Consider the following 23155-nt stretch of genomic DNA (forward strand, 5'->3'; position numbering starts at 1 on the left):
AATGGAATGTTTTCCTATATTCATGGATTGGAAGAATAAATATGGTTAAAATATCAATAATACCAAGAGCCATTTATAGATTTAATGAAATCTCTATCAAGATTCCAATGGCATTTTTTTACAAAGACAAAACTAAAAAACATTCTTTTAAAAAAATATTTTATTTATTTATTCATGAAAGACAGAGAGAGAGAAAGAGGCAGAGACACTGGCAGAGGGAGAAGCAGGCTCCATGCAGGGAGCCCAATGTGGGATTCAATCCCGGGTCTCCAGGATCAGGCCCTGGGCTGAAGGTGGCACTAAACTGCTGAGCCACCTGGGCTGCCCCTCTAAAAAACCTTCTAAAATGTATATGGAACCATAAAAGTCCCCAAATAGCCAAAGAAATTCTGAAAAAGAAGAACAAAGCAGGAGGCATCACACTTCCTGATTTCAAGCTTTACTATAAAACTATAGTCATCAAAACCATATAGTACTGGCAAATAAAAAAATACAAATAGACCAATGGAATAAAATCAAGAAACCAGAAATAAACCCAAGCATTTACATCAACTAATTGAGAAGAGAGCCAGGAATACTCAATGAAGAAAAGCAATCTTTGCAATAAATAGTGCTGGGACATTTGGGTATTCACATGTAAAAGAATGTAATTAGATCCATATCTTCTACCACTCACAAAAATTAATTCAAATGGATTAAAGACTTAAAGATCTGAAACCATAAAACTCCTAGAAGAAAACATAGGAACAAGGCTTCTTGACATGGGCCTTGGTAATGTGCGTAATTTGGATATGACTACCTAACACACAAGTAAAAAAAAGAAAAAATACACAAGTGGGACTACACCAAAATTAACAAGTTTCTGCACAGCAAAAAATAAAAAAATAAAATTAAAAAAAAATAAAAAATAAACCAACCATCAACAAAGTAAAAAGACAATCTACATAATGGGAAAAAAATATTTGTAAATCCTGTATCTGATAGGGGGTTAATATCCAAAATATGTAAAAAAATCATACACCTCAAGAGCAAAAAAGCAACCTGGTTAAAAATGGGCAAAGGACCAGAATAGATATTTCTCCAAGGAAGATTTACAAAAATATAGGTACATGGAAGATTCTCTGCATCACTAGTCATCAGGGAAGTGCAAATTAAAACCACAATGAGATAACACATACCTGTTAGAATGGCCATCGTCAAAAAGACAAGAGATAGCAAATGCTGGCATGAATGTGCACTGTTGGTGAGAATGTAAATTGATAAAGACACCATGGAAGAGAGCGTAGAGGAACCTCAAAAAAATCACAAATAGAACTACCATATGATACAGCAATCCCATTTCTGGAAATATATGCAAAAGAAAAGGAATGAAGAATGAAAACACTAACTTGAAAAGCTACCTGCATCCCCCATGTTCATAGCAGCATTATTTACAATAGCCAGGAGACATGGAAGCAAATCTAAGTGTTTATTGATGGGTGAATGGATAAAGAAGTTCTGGTATATATATACATGCAATGGAATATTACTCAGACATTAAAAAGAAAAGAAAATTTTACTATTTGTGACAACATGGATGGAACTTGAGGGCATTATGCTAAGCGAAATAAGTCAGATGGAGAAAGACAAATACTACAGTCTCACTTATAAATGGAATCAAAAGAAAAAAGAAAAAAAATACACACAGAAAGAGTGGTCAGACTTGTGGTTACCAGAGGCAGAGGGTAGGGGAAAGGGGAATTAGAGGAAGGTGGTCAAAAGGTACAAATGTCCAGTTATAAGATTAAAAAAAGTAATTAAAATGTAGTGTACAGAATGATGACTTTAGCTAACACTGCTACATGGTATATGTATATGCTATCTGGTACATAGGAAAGTTGTTAAAAGAGGAAATTCTAGGAGTTTGCATCACAGGAAATTTTTTTTCCTTTTTCCTTTTTTATTGTTTTATCTGTATGAGAAGATGGATGTTAGCTGGACCATTCTGTGGTAATCATTTCACAGTATGTGCATAGCAAACCATCATGCTGTATGCCTTAAAGTTATACAGTATTACTTGTCAGTTATCTCTCAATAAAACTGGAAGAAATGCTGTGGTACCAATTTCGTCTTGTTGAAAGCTTGCCTTCGTCAACTTGCTCTCAATAGCACAGGGTTAACACCCTGGTATTGCCCTCTAAGCACCGGTTTCTTGATTATTCCTCAGGGTGTATAAATTTTTTAAATGACTGATCTCGTCCACTGTGTTGGATTTTTTTTTTTTTTTAGTTTTACAGTCACAAGTTAACCTTATTTTCCAGCTCCCACATGACACACCTCATTTTCCCTTTTTGTGCTGACAAGAGCATCATGCTAATTCAGATCTATCAATGAAAAATTAAGAGCTTTCAGATTAATTATAGCATAAACGTTAGGCAGGGGCAGAAATATAATGTAAAAATCCAGACTTATTCAATCAATTCTAGTGTATTCTCTTTCAAGGGAGGGACAAAGAATCCAAAGGCTGCTATCAGGGAATTCTCCAACCTTCATGAAAGTTCCTTGCTTTGCAAATAGGCCAACAACAGCAGAATCCAGCAGGTGAGATGAGGCCCAGATTGGTGGTCTCTGAGGTGAAGCAGTCTGGCAGCTGGCTTCTGGTTCAGGCCAACAAGCCCTTAGGACCAAGTGTCAAGTCATAGAGGAAGGATGTGGCAGGTGCTGTGGGCTCAGTCAGTGAGGAGGACTCCCGCCTGAGAAGAGAATCAGAGCAAAGTGGCAAAATAAGACAATAGGGCCACTCTGTCAAAAGACACAGGTCCTCTAGTCCCAACACAGCAGCACTCTCTCCCCTGTCCTGCCTGAGGGCTGGCTCCACAGGGTGTAGGAGACTCTGAACTTCTAGGGGTTGTTTGTAACTAGAAAGAAAGTGTGTTGGTCTACAGATGAATCCTGTTCCTGGATGATGCCTGGGCAGAGAGTTCAGCTTGCCCCACTTTCTTGTCACAGGAAGCAAGCTGCCACAAAAATCCTTTAGAACAGTGATTCTTTTTCTAATCGTTAGCAAAAGAGCCTTTTTCAAGTGAAATTTTTTTGTGGAATGTCAAATATATAAAAATAGTTGAAAGTGTATCAGCCTTCAACAGCCTAGAGCCCAAACCCAAGGCCTCCCCACTGAGCCCCACCCCCATGGCAGCCTCTGCAGCCCCTCCATGAAACTATTGGAGCTGGTGGGATACAATGTGAAAGCCACTGCTTTCACAGGCAGTCTGTCTATGAAATGCCAGGCAGTCTGTCTATGAAAGCCTGAAAGCATGGATTCAGGCAAATGTGAATAATAAAAACCATGCATCATGCCAACAACCTAAAAAAAAAATCTATCAAAGTTGAATCGACTGGTCCCTGGGAAACCCTAACTGTCAAAAGCATCCTTGAATCCTACCACATCTGTGGTCTGCCGCTGGAAATACTCTTATTAAAAAGGCACTAAGAGGCCATGCAATGGCCTGGAACATGTCATTTGGAATCATAAACCCTGAATTTGAGTCACAGTGCTGCCACCTGCTAGCTGGGTAATCCTGAGAAAATGTCTTAAATTCTCTGAGGCCAGAGGTGCCTGTATGGCTCCGCCAGTTAAGCATCTGACTCTTTTTTTTTTTTAAGATTCTATTTATTTATTCATGAGAGACACAGAGGGAGAGGCAGAGACATAGGCCGAGGGAGAAGCAGGCTCCCTGCGGGGAGCCTGATGCAGGATTCGATCCCAGGACCCTGGGACCACGACCTGAGCCGAACACAGACATTGAACCACTGACCTACCCAAGTGCCCCAAGCATCTGACTCGATCTCAGCTCAAGTCTCAATCCCAGGGTCATGAGTTCAAGCCCTGTGTTGGGCTCCATTCTGGGCATGGAGCCTACTGAAAAACAAACAGACAACAAAAAACCTCTCTGAACCTTGACTCTTTCTCATCAGGAAAAGAAGGATAATAGGTTTCTTACTCATTTTAAATAGACATAAGGATCAAATGAAAGAATCCATTAAACGGGTATGTAAACTGCAAATCTCTGTATGCATGGAAGTTGCTGAAATTATAAAAATCTACGGTCTGTTATGTCATTCATTCACTCTGCAAGTTTTTTTATTGAACAATACTCCAATCACTGTAAAAACAATAAATTGGGGTAATTTGGATGTGACTTCTCTATATCCCACTGAACAAGGCAACAGTAAAGAGTAATGACTTGCTTCCAGGAGCAGTGATGGGATCCTCACTACTTGTGATAGCTCCTCCCCACTTCCTGAGCTCCCTGACATGCTAGTGCAGCTTCCTCAGTCACTGCTACATTCACTGCCTTCCTCCCACAGCTGGGCGCCTGAGGTTCCCTGATTCCTGCCTCGATGCAGAAAATTCAGAGCCAGCTGACCTGGTCATTCTATGAGAGACAGACCACCAAAGTTAGATAGACTAACTTTCACCACCAACATTTGGCTACACTGCCCAACAGAACTTTCTACATTGATGGAAATGTTCTATATGTTCACTGTTTCGTAGCTAGCGACTAGCCACATATGGCTACTGGCCTCTTGAAATGAGTATAGCAAAGGAATGGATTTAATTAGTTTAATTTAAATAGCCATGCATGGCTAGCAGACAGCGTAGCTCTCTAGGGGCATGGGCTGGAATGGATGTCAAGCCCAATCTTTTCAATGAAATCTAGGAGAGCATATAGTCATTGTACCCAGGTCATTTTGAAAGATGGCAACATTGTTAAATACATACATAACGGTTTTATCATAGCCACACGATCTGTCCTAATTCAGTCTCCAATAGTGCTTCTCCTAATTATTGAAAGTTGTTAGCAAAAACCAATGTCATGCACAAAGACTGAGCATGCATGTGAGGGATTTAGCACTGTGATCAAATAAAACTTAAAATTAATCTGACACCTATTAATGATGTGCATAATAGTTACAGTACACGCAGTAATTAGTTATAAAGGGGAAGTCATCCTCATAAATTACTAAAATTAGCATCACTTTTATACACTGTTTATTTTCTGGTATTAACAAATCACACCAATATTCTTAGCTTTCCTGAATTCTTTGTAAATGCCCATCCCAGCATCATTAAAAGATCAGAATCCCAGCTCCGAAGCTATTGCTACATGCTATCCTGTCTCAGTATTCTTTCCCTCCCTAATAGCACCCGTAGATGAGGTCTTTGGTACCCCAGGTCATACTGTCAGCTTCTGCTACTCTTTGTCCCACCTCTGAGATATCACTGAGCAGGGCAACTTTTACTGCTCCCCTCGTGAAGTTCCTGCTCTGGGTGAGGCAGATCATGGATAGACAGTTCTCCCCAACAGCTATGCATCAAGGAAAAGGGAAGAGAGAAGAGAGGGCAAAGTGGGAAGGCCAGGAAGGAAGCTGGATGCCAGGCAAAGGCATCCTACTGGAATACTGAATATGGACTCGGGATGGAGGTATGGAGACAGAGGGAGACAGCCTGGAGCAAAAGACAGTGCAGCAGCTAGAAGAGAAGGCCTGCACTCTTGCCCAATGGGACCCTGGTCCTGAAGCCAGACCTGAGAGCAGCCTTGGGGCACAGAGATTCAGGGAACCTCCAGGCACACATGCTATGCTGAGTGGTCCTTGATAATATGCTTCTGGTGGCTCCACATGGGACACAGCTTATGTGTGTGGAGGGCAAAAATACTCAGCATTGAGGTCTCGATCTCCTGGGAGACCAGAAGAGGCAGAGGGGGGTAGCAAGTACCTGAGGTGAAGCAGAGAGGACAGGGCAAGGGGGAGGCTTTGAAAGCACAGGAAGAGAGTCCATGGTTCCTCTTGTCAGGGAAAAACTGCAAAAATTGGCCATATTTGCAGAAAATGTTCATTTCCATAGCAAGTGCTGAGCTATAAATACCTCACCAGTCAGACTTGAGCAGGCCCAGCAGACAGATTACATGCTTTCCAGGTTAAGGAGGTCAGGGCTCAGAGGGTAACGAAATGTGTGACTTCCTTACAAAATTCTCCCCAAGGGCTCCAGACACCATCCTGCTCTCCTGCTCAGGCTGTGCTTTTTCCTAAGGTGGTAACTGCCAGGTTCTGGTTTCTTATTCCAAGGTCCAAACAATAAAGGAAGAGGAAGAGTTTGGCAACGCTTGTACTGACCACAATCCTTTTTCCTTCAAGGACCCTCCCTATCTCTACAGTTTCAGTGTGAATCTGAAACAAGATGCCAGTGACAGTAACAACAAACTACATTCACTGAGGGACCCGTATAAGCTGCACTACATTTTCCCACCTGTCTGTCTGTCTTTGTGCCTGTCTGTCTCCCCCAACCTCCTGCATGGCTACTGTACAACACTTGACTTGATGTCTTCTCCATTCACAGAGCCAGCTCGGCTAGAAACTAGCATTTCTTGGTCTCAAACTCACTGGAAGGGAGGATTACTTAGCTCAGCTTGAGCTAGAAATCTACCTTGATTGAATCAACAGAAACTCAGCTACTTACAGAATACAGCTGAGCAAGTGGTGGGGCCCCACCTGAGGGAGAAAGAGAGTGACAGTCCTTAGAGAAGGGAGATGTGAGCTAAACAAATACCTAGCAGCATGTTTACTGCAGTGCAGCCCTTTAGTGGTTGGTGTCCATAGAGTCTTTCTTTGAACTTGGGGAAGAATAGTCCTCACTGGAGGTGGGGGAAATGCTAGAGCAGGGGTTAGGGTAGCCTCTAGCTTCTGCATGGTTTTACTGCAGACTCGGTTACCTCCAACTAATGAAGACCAATACAAGCTGTATACAGAGGACTTTGGTTCTGCCTGAACACAGGTACACTGGAATCACAATCCTTTTTTCGATAAAATGTTACTTTCAATTCCTCTGAAGCCAAGAGATTCCTTGGAAGGGAGATGCTACCAATAGTAAAGTTCTTCAGTGAACAAATTATTGTGTGCCCTTCCCTTCAGGCAATCTGAGAAAACCTGGTGGGAGAAAGTGGCTCAGAAGGCAGTATGTGGGGCAACTGTTTTGGAGATTGCATGGAAGGGGGATGAGCTTATGATCTGCCAGTAGATTTAATGGTAAAGGTTCCTGTCCTGGTGATTAAGTAACTCAAATGTCCATTGCAATTAGCATTCTTAGTTGCCTTTATTAGTCTCCTGGAGAGAAGGTAAGGACCAGGAAGGTTAGGCTCACCTTTGGCAGCTGCTGATTGAAAGCAATTCTGAGCTGCATCTCTGATGGTGAGCTCCTTATGACTAAGGAGAAGACATCAGTACAGAAATCGTTCTGTAGAAAAACTTCAAATAAAGAAAAGCCTTATCTCCTAGGAAACCAATTCACTCCTCCTCATTCTCTGTTCAGAAAGATGGCCAGCTTTCCCTTTTCCCATTCCCAACCCCATAATCATTTCCTTCTTCAAAAGCTCACAGTCTAACAAAGCAAGAAGGCATTCTAGATGAGGATATGTATTTTTTAAGCTGAATTATTTTATCCAGCCAAGGTCCAACACAATTTCCAAATTCAGAATCCATTTGAAAAGATATTTGGGATGTAGAAACACAGACAGCTGCCAAATAATCACTTAGATATGACAAGGAATACAGGCTGTGAATTAGAACACAGCTGGAATCTACCTATAGGACCATTTTCCATACGGCAGAATTTAGCAAATGACATCTCTATTACAAGGGGTCTGGTTCCTCATGTCTCCTGTAAGCAATTTCACAAATATTATGGCCTTAAGGTACAGTACCTTGTAGAAGCTTTCATCTACTCAGTTGTTCCATGTGATTTGAGCACCTATTATAAGCCAAACACTAGGTAGCTCACTGGGGGTGGGGGGATAAAGAGAAAAAAGAATTAAAGGATTCAAAGTGTAGCAGAGAAGATAGACACATAGATGAATATTGTAGCCACTAAATTAAAAAGTGAGTTCAAAACACAATGCTGGTGCAAGAGAATGTCAAGTCTACTGAGGATAATAATAAAAAAAAAGACTTCACAGAAGAAGAAATCTTTGCATTTGGGTCTTAAGAATAAATAGAAGTTTGTCAAGAAGACCACTAAAAGGAAACAGTATATGCAAAGGTACTGAGGTATGAAACTGTAAAGTTCAGTCATGGAACTGCAAGTCAGTAATTCAATAAGGACAGCACCAAGGAAGAACCAAGAGTAGAGAGAGATGACTGGAGAAGTAGGAAGACACTGACTGGCTCATGAATGACGTGGTTAATTGTGGTTGAGCGGTGTAGATTTTATCCTACCAGTGAGGGAGAATATACTGGATTATCTGTGATCCTCAGAGCCATTCTGACTCCTGTGCTTTCTCCTCTGTCACAAGAGTTAGAAATCTGGAAATACATTTCCTAGATCTCTTGTCAGCAGTATTCCAGTTTAAAGTCTACCAATTCAATATCCTGACAAGTTTTCAGAAGGTAGAAGGAAGTCAAAGGCCACCATCACTCCTCCAATAGTGGTAGGCAAATGTGTGAGCTTCAAGAAACACTAGGTTGTTATCAGTGTTCTGCTCTGTGTGAAGTACCCACCGTGGTGTCATGGACAGCTATGAACATTAGCAGTGGTTTACTGAAGTTCATAACCAGGGCAACAATAGCTACTTCCTCTTCTCCAGAAATTTTACTACCACATTGTAGGCCTCCTGGCAAGCTTCAGAACCATCAACAACCTACAATCCTACAACTTTTCCAATATTTATAAGCATCATTTAACAGTATTGCATCTATTTCTGCTCAAAATACTTCATGTGGTTTCTGTTTCCCTGTTCCAAACCCTGACTGGGGCATTTTAGAAGATGAGGCTGGTGGCTTTGTGAAGAAAGAATTAAGTGGGGAGAGACTGGGGAAGGGATATCAAAAGATATATTATTTCAATAATATAAAGGAGAGAAGATGCTCAAAACTAGGAAAATATCAATAGAAACAGAGGAAGAGAATAGCTTTAAAAATACTTAGGACATATGACCATTTGGATGAAGGAGAAAAATAAAAGGAACTCAGGCAGGTTCTAGACTTCTGGTCTAGGTAACTATACCAAGGGTAGAAAAGAGAGAATATATAGGACAGGGAAGATGGGAAGAGGACTTGGTGGGCATTACAAATGAGACCTCAGTTTGGAATGTATTAAATTTGGTCTAGACACTAAGTAGGCGGTTGGATAAATAAATCTGGGGGTCAGGAGATTCAGGCCACAGGTATTTATTTTGTAGACCAGCAGCACAGAAATGGTCATTAAACCATGAGAGTGGGTGAAATTGATTAAGGAAAGTATGTAGCATGAAAAAAAAACCCAGAAAGTTAAGAAATGAACCCTGGAAAACATCAACAGTTAAGAGCAAATATTAGAAAAGAATGACAGAGATCAAAAAGGAGTAATCAGAGAGGTAGAAAGAATCCACACAGTATGGTATTAAGCAGGAGGCAGTCATCTGAAATCATGGGTAAAGACATAAAGATGACATAAATTGTGGAAAATGGAAAGAGGAAAACATGATTTTAAAATATAGGAAGGATTCAACTGTTTACTTATGTTCACTCAAATGTTATTATTTTGCTTTTATGCATGGGTACAGTTTCATGCAAAGTGAAAATAAAAGGATGATCTCTAGTTCTTGGCAGCTTTACACTTCCAATGGGTTTTTTTCTTTTCCTCAGTCTTCCTCCTTCATCCTAAGGCCATTTTTTTCCCCTTTACTCACTGCTTCATCCCTTCTTCCCTCTCCCCTTGTTCTTCTTAGGAGGGAGCCAATGCATCTCTGCCCTTATAGGTAAGAGTTCCCACTCACATATTTAGCCAGGCAATCTGGATCGAAGCCTTGTGGATCTTATGTCCATGCCAGTGTGGCCTGTGACCACTCACTAACCTATTAGTTCAAAAACTAGTAAATGGACTACTAGGCTGTGTTGAAATCAGTTTAATTGGTCACAACCAGAATATTTTTTAAATAAAGTATAAGAATAAAATGGAATAGAGAATATAAGTATACATCAGTGATAGGAAAAATAAATATTATTTAATAGGTTGGAAATAGGTTATATGTATCTTATTTGTGATGAGTCACAAAGTAAGATATTAGAGTGAAGTCTCATAAATATAACACAAAAAAGAATTACCAAGGAGGAGTGAGATCTGTCCTAGTTTATATTTACAAAGGGACAAGGTCTCAGGTGCAAATAGTTTGCCTGGAAAATGATCCTAGAAAACAAAAGTGAAGGAGTAGGGAAAGAGAGATAAGGGGAAAGAGCCAACAAAGTGTGCATTAGTGCTGGTTACCACTATGAGTTACTAGGTCTCCATCTTGTTGGGGACACTCTGAGAAACCATGTAGAATGTGCCTCAGCATTGTCCCACTAGAGCAGAGGTTGGTTAATATTTTTTGTAAAGGGTCAGATATGAAATATTTTTCTCTTCATAGGCCATGCAGTCCCTGTCATAACTACTCATCTCTGCCATTGCAGCATAAAAGTAGCCATTGACAATATGTAAATGAATGGACATGGCTGTGTTCCAATAAAGCTTTATTTATAAAAAGATGACTGGATTTGGCCAAAGTTTGTCAAGCCCTGCACTAGAATACAGGGAGACTGAGGCATTCTTTTTCCACCAATTCGTACACCCAATGATTGAAGATTGCCTTAGAGCATGACAACCTTCCCCCCCCCCCTTCTGGGCATGCATAGACACTGAGAAAACACCACAAATGGATGACCAGTGTGCAAGGATACATGAAAGTGTGCTGGAGTCAGGTGGAAAAGGGGGTGTGGTGAAGTGCATCACAGATGCAATAAGGGACAAATGGAGGTAATGTAATGCTGGAGAATATATTCACATTCACCCATATTTAATGAAATGACCTCACAAGTCTCTTCCAAGTACTCACTGATCTTGCTCATTCCACGCTTTTCTCTAGAAACACTAAGACCTGGTGTTTTTATATTCATCATGACCCTTTCCCTCAGGAAATTAGTTGTTGCATTGAAGAGAAGTTTTTTCTTTTACTTCTTCCAAGTTAAACTGTGTGTTCAGCTCTTATACCTAGCTTGGCACACACACTACCATTTCAAATCATTTTCTCTTAAAACTGTCCACACAGAGGAATCTCACCTAATTACTCTTACACAGTCTAAAAGACACAGTCTCTCTTATGCTTTTAAGCTCATTTTCTTTACCAAACGATTTCCTTTTTTCCCCAAATGGATACGTCCAGTTATTCTCCTCTTGGGTGTTTTAATTTCACACATTTTTGTGCACTTAGAAAGACCATAGATTGCACTACATTCACTGGCAAATCATCAAAAAGCATTTAAATGAAAGAAAATTTTTGTAAAAACATATCTTTTGTAGCAACATAAGCCTGAGATCATTCCTTGTTTTAAACCACATAACTAAAGGAGAAGGGAAACACAAGATTTCATGATTTGATTTCTTTTTAATGACTTTTCATTTATATAGCATTTTTACAGCTCAAAGAGCTCTTTTTCATGAAATTTGTGTGGTTTATATATTTCCTTATTTGAACCATGAGGAAAGAGTTTTGTAAAATTCACAGAGAAAGTTGGTAAGAAGACTGGATCTATAATCTAATCTTCCTTTGTATCAATCAGGGCTTTGGTTTTTGGTTTTGGTTTGGGCTTTTTTTTTTTTTTGTGGCTACTAATTTCTCACAGGAACTTTCCATTACCATATCATTCAACTTTCTCCATGCCTGGATATTGCTATAAATTCTTGGATAGGGATCCCTGGGTGGCGCAGCGGTTTGGTGCCTGCCTTTGGCCCAGGGTGCGATCCTGGAGACCCGGGATCGAGTCCCACGTCGGGCTCCCGGTGCATGGAGCCTGCTTCTCCCTCGGCCTATGTCTCTGCCTCTCTCTCTCTCTGTGTGACTATCATAAATAAATTTAAAAATTTAAAAAAATAAAATAAATTCTTGGATGTTTTAAGGTTCTGTTTTTGTTTTAATGCAGACAGGTCCCAGGCATGGCAGGTTATTTGCAAAGATAGCTACAAAAACCTCTTATCCCTGTATGCTCATGACTTTGCCATCCTTCCTGTAGAAAGACATATAGTCTATTTCCCCTGCCCTTGAGTCTCAACTGATCTTCTGATTTGCTTTAAACAGGAGAATGCAGTGATGTAATACAGTGAAACTTTCAAGTCCAGGCCTCAAGATGCTTCTTAGAACACAGTGATGTCATGTGAGGAAGCCTGACTCTCCTGCTTGAGGAATAAGGGCATGGTGAAAGGAGCCAACAGCCAACACCAAATGGCAGGAAAATGAATGAAACCACTTTGGGCTATCCAGCCCCATTTGAACCTCTGGATAACTAAGCCACATGAGTGACTCTAGATGATATCAGTAGAAGAACAGCTCAGCTAAGCTCATCCCAAATTAGTGACCCACAAAATGATGAGCAAATAAAAATAAATGTTGCTTTAAGCAACTAAGTTTTGGCATGATTAGTTATGCAGCAATACATAATGGATACACTAATAGTGTGGGATTTGATGGCCCATTGTTTTTTGGAAATAATAGAGATTCCCTAAAGATCTGAAACCAACATTAAAGCCTCAGAGAATGATGAGTTTTCTTCTATTTTTAAGGAATGCTATCTTGATTCCCGAGGTTTGTTAAAAAGTAATGACATCAATAGATAAATAGCATAAGCTTATTATATTAACTTTTCACAGAACCGATTGAGCTCTCCACAGGAGTGATTTCTGGTAGCCATCTTTTTGTTACTTGACTCCATCCAAGTGGCCATAATTAGTGAGAATGCTATCTAGCACAGATTAGGCAATTAGAGCCTCTTCATGGTGAATATGAAATATGGACTAGAGACCCAGAGACTGGAAATCTTTGAGAACTGAGTCTGTTTAACAGTAGGTCTCTGAAAGTAAGGCTATCACTACTCTGAGGTCCCCAGAACCACACTAGTCCCCACACTTCCTGAAAAGTGGCTGTTCAACTCTTCTTTAGACTCTGTGACATATTCTAGGTACTCATCCAAGAAGTCTTCTTTCCACATAAACTACTTAGACTTGATTTTTGTTCCTGCCTGCTACAGAAATCTAAATTAATGCAGGTCCCATTCCCACCTTTGGCTGGTGAGAAGTCCAAGGCTGGCTCCTAAGGGTCTCTGGCCCCTCTCTGCTCTTTCACAGTTTGGAGGTCAGAAGGCAGCTGCTGCCCAGGAAGATAATCTCATTTTACAGTGGGATCAGGAGAGCTGGTATCCTGAATTTCTTCATGATTCCACTTACTGCATAGATCAGTGCTGTAAGCAAGTATCTGTTGATAATAATTTCATTGATGAAAGCTCTCCCTGTTCTTACTGCCCCATGCCCTTGTCATATGAACATCAACTCCATACTGCCAGGATCAGCCTTGGTGGTGGTGGTGGGAGGAAGAAAAAGATAATTGATTTCTCAGGAAGTATTTGGTGGTCAATGGCACCAAGTACAAGATCTTATCCCCACTGCCTGCCTGGACATTTTTGGCCATTATATAACCTTGTGCCCTGCAATATCAAGTCTCTACTCCTCTACAAATTACTATAATATCCTAATTTTAAGTTAAAGTTCATTAGAAGAACTGGAATCTTACATAATTACCACAATTCAGGACCCCCGAAAAAGACTACGGGTAACATCATTTTCTATTATATTTGAACACGGAAAGGTAAATGTGCTGAATGGTTCCTGAGGGCATCTTGTTTTCAGTAAGAGCTCTCTCACACAGTCACATGGCTAAATTCCAGCTATTTCATTCAGGACAAGTCTGGGAATTGATTCGGTTTTTGTTACTGAAAAGGGAAAATGATCTTAGTAAATGTCCATCAAAGGAGGATTATAGAACTCTACAGTGTCATGATAATTTTTGCAAAGGATGAATCAAAGATAAATGTAAGTGTACCCACTGCCAGATGTCATTGTGCCTGGGTAGTTTTTTGGTTCTCTAAAAAAAAAATGAACAAGACATTTGAGTAAGTTTAAATCTGAGGAAGTTGGTGTCTTGTAGTAAACAATTTCAGGTTGTGGCCTATAGATTGATAGTGAATATTCACTTTTGGATAAGAGCAAAACCCCTGTGGTTCTGACTATAGTAGGATTTCTTTCTCCATTTTCAGAGACCAAAGAGCTGGATTTTCCCAACAAAAGTTATTGTTCTAAAGAAACAAATCAATTTATTCCAGTTTCTTGTGAAACAGATAAAGGAGAAAAGGGGCAGAATTATAAATGTAAAAATGGAAATAGCCTCTTAATCTAACTCCACACTTAGAGTTTATAAGAAATTCCTTGAAACTGAATAAAAACTTGCACAGGTTTTAGTTTTAGTAATCCAAGGGTGCCTGGGGGGCTGAGTTGGTTAAGTGGTGAGTTCAAGCCCCATGTCGGACCCAGGGTGGAGCCTACTTAAAATAAAATATAAATTAATAAATATGTATATAAATAAATAAATTCCTAAGAGAATATACTCCAGAGGTAAAAAAAAATCTCAATTCGAGTTTAAAAGCAAAATCAAACTAAAATCCCTAAACTAAAACTCTCCCTTTTAGCCACACTCATTAAAATTAGAACCATTTCCTTGAAAGAAACAATTGAATACTGATATCAGATCCTTATGTTGATAGTTGGTGAATACCAACGCTTAAGTATCATGGGCAAAGAGTATACAGGCACCAAAAATATTCCATGAAAGAAGTGAATTCGGTCAGGGTAATTGTGCCATTCTTTGCACAACTTCCACTCATGATCTAGATAGAAGTCATTTTTCATTCATTCACTCATTTACACTCACACCCTTAAGCACTCATTCATTCAAACACATTTACTGAAGGCTGCAATACGCTGAACAATGTGCTAGCACTGGGGATGAACACAATTACAACACAGTTTCTGTCCACAGCTTACACTCTGATCTTGGAAACTTTCCAGTCTTTCATCTCCTACATCCAGTCATGAAAACTGATGTAATGCTTTTTCTTTCCATCTCTCCTTTGTCTCTGCCACAATTAAAGTCATTGCTTGGAGGCTGAATGATGAAAGTTGCTTTCTAGTTGGAATACCTACTCCTAGCCTCTTTTGTGTCCACAAACTCTTTAGACCAAACTCTTTATACCAAACTCTTTATGTCTCCTTCACCTTCCAAAAAGATTGCTTTGGTCATGTCACACCCCTCTGCAAATACTTTAAGTAGCTTCCCATTTTTCCCAGGGGGGAAAATAAGACAAATTCTGTAACTCAAATGGTTATTATTGTGATTCTCAATAATTACTGCCATTCTTGGGAGCTTACTGTGTGCCAGCCACTGTGCTAAGGACGTTACATGCATTATCTCATTTATTCCTCATGCCAAGTCTTCAAGACAAGAACTATTATCTTCACTTTACAAAAGAGAAAAATGATGCTAAGAGGCGATCACAAATGTTCCCAAGGTCACACAGACAGTAAGTAGCAGAATGACTTCAGAGCCTACACTCTTAACCACTGGACAGGACTGCCATTCTGCTCTTGAGTGAGTCTTGACCCTTTGCAAGTCTGCCTCTGTACCTTCACTCTTGCTGGGTCTCCCATGTGATATGTCCTTCATTTTCTCCATGCCTTCCAAGTTTCAGCCAAATTTAAGTCCCCTCTCCCTGTGGACTCTTCCTAGACCATGATAGTAGACATGGACCTCCTCATCCTCTAGCTCCTATACTGCTTAGTTTTTCTACCACTCATTTGGCCCTGAGAGATGTCCTATACCTTATCTTCATAGAAATATCTCATATGTCTCAAGTGCAGCAATGAAAATCCTTTGAGAACATGTAGTCCTCAAGATATTAAATAAATATTGTTGGTTTTGTGGCGTGATGCCTTTAATTAGACACTCAATAAATTAATGCTGTGTAAGGAAATGAAGATTTTAGACATTAAAACAATGAGGGAAGTCTGTCTCTAACTTTTGAATGATTACAATGCACATACCATTCTCTCACCATGATTAGTGAAGAAGGATCATGTGGAAAGTGCTATATTTCTCTCTCCAGCATGCCATAAAGAACAGAAACCCCCAAGAAGTTATGGGGGGGTTCCAAAAATCTTCCTAAGTAATCAGACCAAGGAACATTATGAACATCCCTGCTCAGATGCTCAGTTCAAATAAGACCTATGTGGAACTGCAGTCCCAGAGCCTTATCAGCTTCAGGGTAAATATAATGGCTTTCCCAAGCATTTGGCAGCAAAATAGGCTAAAACCCAGTTTTCCTACCCTCTCCTCAAACTGCAAGAGATGGTTTTAATTACTGTTCTAATCCAAACCACTTGGAGGTCTCCAGGGACCACAGAGCTCCACAGCATATTAGCAAGTCCTACTACCACTGACTCCCATCCCCAATACATGGCAGGAAGTGATCACCACCTTACATATCATGTCACACCTAAGAGGATGGCCAGAGAGAGACTGCTGACTGGCTAGTAATCTCCAATGGAAAAGCCTGACTGGAGGCAAGAGGTGACCAACTGCAATACTACAATATACTGCTTTTATCTTTGCAAATTGGTGGCAGAGTAGGGTCCATGCCTTCACTTCTTTGCTAAGAATAAAATGGCATGTGACTTGACAATGAAAGATTCTGAGCACAGTCTCAGATGTCTTAAAGTAAGCATTATGTTTTCTGAGGAATGAAAGAAACAGAGATGCTTAAGGCATGTTGGATACACACTCTGAAAAAGAACTGATGATATGTTACATTTGCTATTAGCCTTTTCCATTTTTAAAGTGATTTTATAAATTTTCATATGACTTCAGCCTCTCATCAACCCTAGTTGATGGCTTGAGCAGCTCTAAGTATCCTCCATTTTATACACATGGTAAGAACAGCCCCAAGCCTTGCTAGAGATCCCACAACTAGGGACTGGCAACACCAGCATTAGAACCTCTCTGCCTCTCGCAACTCTTCTAGAAGCAGGGTCCCTTTCAGCACATTGTTCCTTCCCAAGAGTGAAAGAATTGGAATATAAAATTGTTTGGTTTGATTTGGTTGGCTTTTTTTTTCTTTGCTTTCATTTCTGTTTTGAATTCGTTCACTTTCTATCCCTTCCTTCCCACCTTCATATATTCCCTCACCTTCCCCATCCCACACTCTCTCTGAGCTTCTTTCAGATGCTGCTTCACTGGCTGCTTTGGCTGCAAACCACCCTGCCTCACAGCCAATATTTGGAACTCACAGATTACACAGCTGTGTCCTCAGACTGCTTGTTGCTTCTTCTTAGGGCTGGATGAATTATTGTTATTATTATTATTATTATTATTATTATTATTATTATTTAGTGGAGGAAAGGTATTAGAGAGGGAGAAAGAGCTGAATAATTACAGAATTAACAGCAATTGGTGCTTACCTAATAACCCCATTAAGACTGCAAATCAAAAAAAAAAAGACTGCAAATCATTTTACTCTTTTAATCATTTTATTCATTGTAACTCTTCATGTTTGTGACAGAAAGGGTAGGGACATTTTGAGGGTAGTAAATACCCCCACAGTGAAATGCTTTCAAGGGTTATAGTATTTTCATTGACCTGACTGCTCAATATCTTGACATGCAATAATCAAAAAGATCATAAACAGAGTTCTCAAGTTACTCCCTTCATTTACTGCCCAGTTGTGAGTGGGGGATGCCAGAGAGGGGCCAGGTGTGCTGGGGGCTGTCAGCCCAGCCTCTCCGCCTTGCACCCTGTTCACACCAGCATACAAAGGCACAGAGGAGCATGCAAAAGGAGCAAGGGAAAATCTGGAGGCTAACCTGTCATTCTACTCAGAGGGAAAGGAACTCTGAAATTTTCAAAGGTGAAGACTCTAGACTGGTCCTCCCTTCTTTTTTTTCCACAGCAAAATTGCTCAGGCAGCTCTTGCTATGACAAACACTTGCACTGAGCTTCTCAAGGGGAAACAGTGACGTGGGCCTCGTGTGCTTCACCAGTAATAAAGATTTTACCAGCTGCATTGAGCGTTGCTGTGGAATCCAACTATTGCTGTCAGGCTAATAAGAAAAAAGATTCACTGTTGTGAATCAAGTAAATAAACATGCCTGGGAAACACTATGGCAGCAGATAACACTGAGAGAAAAAAAAAGAGAATTGGTACTATTTTTAGTGCTAGCTCTTTGATTATAATTGTACTTGAAGAGCAACTAGCATGAACAATATAAAGGCAAAGTTAATTTCAGATCCTGGGCTTGCTGCACAGTTCTTAGATTATTCAAAATGCAATGTGATCTATAGTCATTTTTCAACTGTGTGACAAGGAAACTTGGAGCTCTCTAAGTAGCTGCTGGAAGGCTCATGGCAAATGGAAGTTAAGGGAAGTTGACTATGGAAAGATTTTTATTGTTTAAAAAAAATCTTATATAGTGTACCTCACTTTCCCTCTCAAGCTGGCATTTCCTGAAGACTTACAGTGTGCCAGGTACTATATTAAACTACCTCAATTATCACATCAACCTGTGAGGTGAGTTCTGCTAATATTTTCATCTTATGGAAGCCATAAGATGGAGCTGGAATTTCAAGTCAGTCTCTCTGACTCTAGAGCCAAATTATTGTGCTATTGTAGATGAAGACAGGACATAACTCACACTTCCACTTTCTGTACTTTGAAGAAAAAAGGATCCGTGCCCACTGCCTGCACTGATGACATACACATCCATCACCAAGAACATGGCCCCAGGGCTGCTGATGGAAGCAGAGCTGCCCTAGTGAGGCAGAAAAGTAAAACAAAACAAAAACAGTGGCTACAGCCTTCTAAATACACCTCAGGTACCTTCTCCTGTGGAACTATAGAGCTGAGGACCTTCTCTCCCATGCTGAATCCTGGCCTAGAAACTCTGCTGAGCATCACATCTCATCCCTCTTCCCAGATCAGAATAACTGAGAAGCAGACATTCAGGTCCGGCATTTAACCACTACTCTTATCATCATCCAAGGAAGTAGAATGGCTCTGAGAATTACTTCCACTGCTCTACTGTCTTTCCTTCTCCTGCTTTTGAGCTACAATGAGGCCAAGTTCAGACTCACTAAATGTGTGTATGAAAACAAACAAATTTCATTCATATAAACTATACCAAAGGCTGAGCATACAGGATCAATGAGGTGAGGAACAAATTTGCTCTACATTATGTGATGCTCTGCTAATGTACTAAGTGCAAATGTGCATGCATTTTCTATGAATAGAGCTCCACTGTTAATCATTGTAAGTTTTCAGACTGAAAAAAAAAATAGAGAATCAAATCAAATTGAAAGCACAGAACTAAGGGGAAAACACACCATGTTTACTGACTGACTATAAAGTCCTGTGATACGGTGTTACTGATCTCATTTCCAACAGTCTGTGGAAACACTTTTTTGTAGAGGGAACTTTCTAACTTTGTAATGAAAGTTAGTGAAACTATAGTTTTGCCTTTAAGGAAAAGTCTTATATAGATAATTAGATTGGAATACATTTGTATCCATTTAAGAGCTTTTCAGTTCCAAGTGACAGAGGATCTAATTCAAACTAGCTTAAGTAAAAAGGGAACTTATTAGCTTATGTAACAGGCATAGAACTGGCTTCTGGCACAGACTAATCCAAGGTCTCAAACTCTGTCCCCACCTGTCTCCACACCTGAGTTCTGCTGTCCTTCATTGTCAGTGTCCACTTGGTGGCAGAAACAATTGTCAGCAACTCCTATCCTTCACTCTTCAGAGTTCAAGGGGAGTTTGAAGACTAAGCATTTCTGGGCTCTACTCTGACTGGCTTACCTTGTGTCAGGTGCTCGTCCTGGATCACATCCCTGTGATAAAGAGGACTGAGTGCAGTCTTTGGCAAAGCCAAATCACAGGTCCACCTAACACAAGTGCTAAGAGAGGAAGGGTGCGTCCTCACTGAAAATTCAAGGAATTATTTACAAAAGAAGAGAGAAAGGAGGCCTAAAACCAACAGATGTCCTCTAATGCATCTCTTCATAAAACAAAAGTACTTGTATTCACTTATTAAAATTACTCAGTGCCAAGACATAAAATATCTAACTATGAGTATACATATAAGCTTTTCCCCTAATGTGGCATTCATAGATGAACCTAAAATATTGCCACATACTTTAAAGCTTTGGGTGACCACTGGCATCGAATACACTTGCAAAAACTACATAGATCTAAAAAAACTTTTTTTAAAAAAATCACACAGATCTAAAGTTAAAAATTAAAATTGATGACCAAGACCAAAGAATTTTATATTTCCATTTCAGACTGGCTCTTAACTCATAAAATGTTACTCTGATAAATTTATGTGAACTTTCTGTGCTTCTTTTCTATATTTCCAGTTTGCCTTCCTTTCACAAAGAATCTGTCTTTATGTCATCTCTCTTCTGTGAGCCTCTCTAGACCCCCTCTCCACCCTTCTTCAACCTGGTGTCTGCCCTGAGAACTAACTTGTGTGGATGGCATTAACAGTCTCCTTTATCCTCCACATTCTGGTTGGATTCAGCCAGTGGGGAGACCTAGTGGGAGATCAGGAAAGAAAAGGAGAGTGGGGAGCAAGCTGTGTCTCTCAACCAAAGGTCACAATGCCTATCAAAGATGTCCTCTCTTGGGGCGCCTGGGTGGCTCACTGGTTGAGCATCTCCTTCAGCTCAGGGCGTGATCCTGGGATCCTGGAATCAAGTCCTGCATCAGGCTCTCGACAGCCAGCCTGCTTCTCCCTCTGCCTATGTCTCTGCTTATCTCTCTGTGTCTCTCATGAGTAAATAAATAAAATCTTTTTTAAAAATCTCCTCACTTCATGACTCTCCCTCTGAAATTTCCAGTAATGTTCTTCTTGCTCCCACAGGCCTGGTAAGAGAGTCCACAACTCCTGCACATCCATGTGGCTCCCCATACCTTTGTAAATTGTCCTTTTAATAAATTCCCCTCCAGTGTTCCAAACTTGAAGGTGTCATCTGTTTTCTACTGGGACCCTGATGAAGACAGTCTATAAAATTTTGATGGAGAGGGGAGCAAAGAGGAATAATAGAGAGGGTGATGAGGGACTAAGATCAAGAAGTAGACCTCATTACCTGATAAACAACAAAATGCCACAAATGGCGCCAACCAATCTGATGTTTGGGTCAATTTACTTTTTTATGTCAATAGATCTTTTAAAATCCCCACGTTAGAGACAGAAAATTCAAGATTAATATCAATACTCACTGAAAGTTTTGCACTTCAGAAGAAGTTTTAGCACATACCTTAGCTACATTTTTGGCGAACCAGAGAGGTGAGAGGGAGAAGAGCAGTCCAGGAAAAATAGAAGACAATCCTTGTGAACTCTTCCCTTCTAAGTGCTTCTTTCATATCAAGAAACGTTCACAACCTCACCCCCTCCCCCACACCACCCATTCCCAGCTCACAGGAACCAGCTACATCTATCAGAATCCTTGATAATTTTCGAAGCATTTGTCTCCTTTGCCAAAGTTCAGGTGATTATGATTGCAAGAGGAGGAACAGTGAGGGAAAGAGAAAATTCTGGAGGGATGAAAGGAGGATAAACTGAAGTGACAGAATGGGAAGGCAGGGAGTAGACCATGCATAGAGGGGAGCACTGAGAGAACCTGACTCCAAAGGAGAAGGAGGCACTAAAGAAGATGGAACAGACAAGACAGAGAGGAGCAGAGGGACCAGATGGTTGGATCACTGGATATTATGCAAGGAGATTAATTGGGGTGGTGGGGTGGGGGGAGACTGGCAAAGACTTCATGGTTGCTCAGTAACCACAGAACAGTAACCTGGAAGCATTTAGCCTACATTCTACTGGAAACAAGAGCTACTGTCCTATGTGGTTCTGCAAACACCTTCTAAGATGGGCTGACTATCCATACTTGCTTGTTTTTCGCCAGATCAAAAGACATTTTCTGCTTATAAACAGAGGGAGCTGGGCTGTCACCTTAGATAATCTAGTGAGCAACAAAAAATGGAGGGGAAAAAATCTGAGATCAACATTAAAACCCCTATGTCCTTAATATGCATCAATTTTCCTATCAGTAATTTGCTCTCCCTTGCTCAGGAAGAGGGAGATGGCTTAGAAAGTGGAATAGGTTCTACTCTCTCTGGTCTGTAAATCCCTGCTGTTGCTGCTGTTTGTTTGTTTGTTTTTCATTACTTTTTAAAGACTCTTGCAAGAGAACCAAGGAGTGAGAACATTTCCTAGCTGTTGGCCTTTCTTAAGTCTAGGATTTTTTTTCCTTTTTTTTTGGGGGGGGTGGGGGGGTCTGCTCTCATCCATGGCAGCTGCTTTCAGTTGCCCAATTGATTCTGCATTTTAATGAAAAGTGTTATCCTCTTCCTATTCAGTTTAAGATAATTGTTGCCCAGGCAAATCATTATAATTAAATTCAATTTAAAAGTGAGAACCCACCTGCAACCATATGTTAAACCTGCCTTTGGATAAGGAAGTTAGTATTTTCACTTTGTATTAAAGCAAAAGTGAGTAATGGTAAGAGATTTTCAATGGAGATGCTTAAAGAGATTTGCTTCTTTTTTTAAATGATTAATTACAATTCACCTGTCTCTGAAAGGAAATTACTTGACTCTTGGAAAAACATTTTCATTAAACAGAACTACCATTGAGTAGGCTTCTATGAAGCAGGTCTGGTACTGATGCAAGAAAGTAATTGAGATAAGAAAAAAAATAAGGCGCTTTCAGTAGATACATAAAATAGGACTGAAACATACACAGAAGGTTGGCATTGTTTGGCTCTCCAGCATCCTTTCCACTTCCTAAAAGTGTTCTGAATTTTCTCCAAAAAAACATTTTCTTGTTCTCATCTGGAGTTTGAAATAATTAGATCCTTACAAACCAAAGACTGATGTGACGAAAAGCCAATAAGACGTAAGCTACTCAGCATGTCTCATGCCCCCTGACAATAGTGATCTGATTAGGAATCAGAGCCAAAAAGATGTTGCTGCAACTTTTGGGATGAAGAAAATTCCTTCCTCTTCTTCAAGAGTCACTAAAAGAGACTTTTTTCTCCTTGAATGTATACTTTGAAGATGAAAGATCTAGAACTGCTGCAGCCATTTTCAGTCCGGAAAGAAAAGCAGTAGGGGACCCCCCAAGGCATGAAGCTTTCATCTAGGAAGACAGAGCAATGTGACATCATTTGAGC

General features: G+C 40.2%; 1 long non-coding RNA gene across 1 annotated transcript in view; it reads right to left on the reverse strand.

Annotated features, from left to right (window-relative positions):
• Positions 1 to 2577: 2577 nt before the first annotated feature.
• Positions 2578 to 23155, reverse strand: part of LOC129517079 (uncharacterized) — a 75938-nt gene continuing 55360 nt past the window's right edge. The window contains exon 3 of the long non-coding RNA XR_008665949.1: positions 2578 to 2732. This is a non-coding gene — a long non-coding RNA (uncharacterized LOC129517079). The remainder of the gene's footprint in view (positions 2733 to 23155) is intronic.

Source organism: Nyctereutes procyonoides, unplaced genomic scaffold (genome assembly GCF_905146905.1).
Source record: "Nyctereutes procyonoides isolate TBG_1078 unplaced genomic scaffold, NYPRO_anot_genome, whole genome shotgun sequence".
Classification (NCBI taxonomy): Eukaryota; Metazoa; Chordata; class Mammalia; order Carnivora; family Canidae; genus Nyctereutes; species Nyctereutes procyonoides.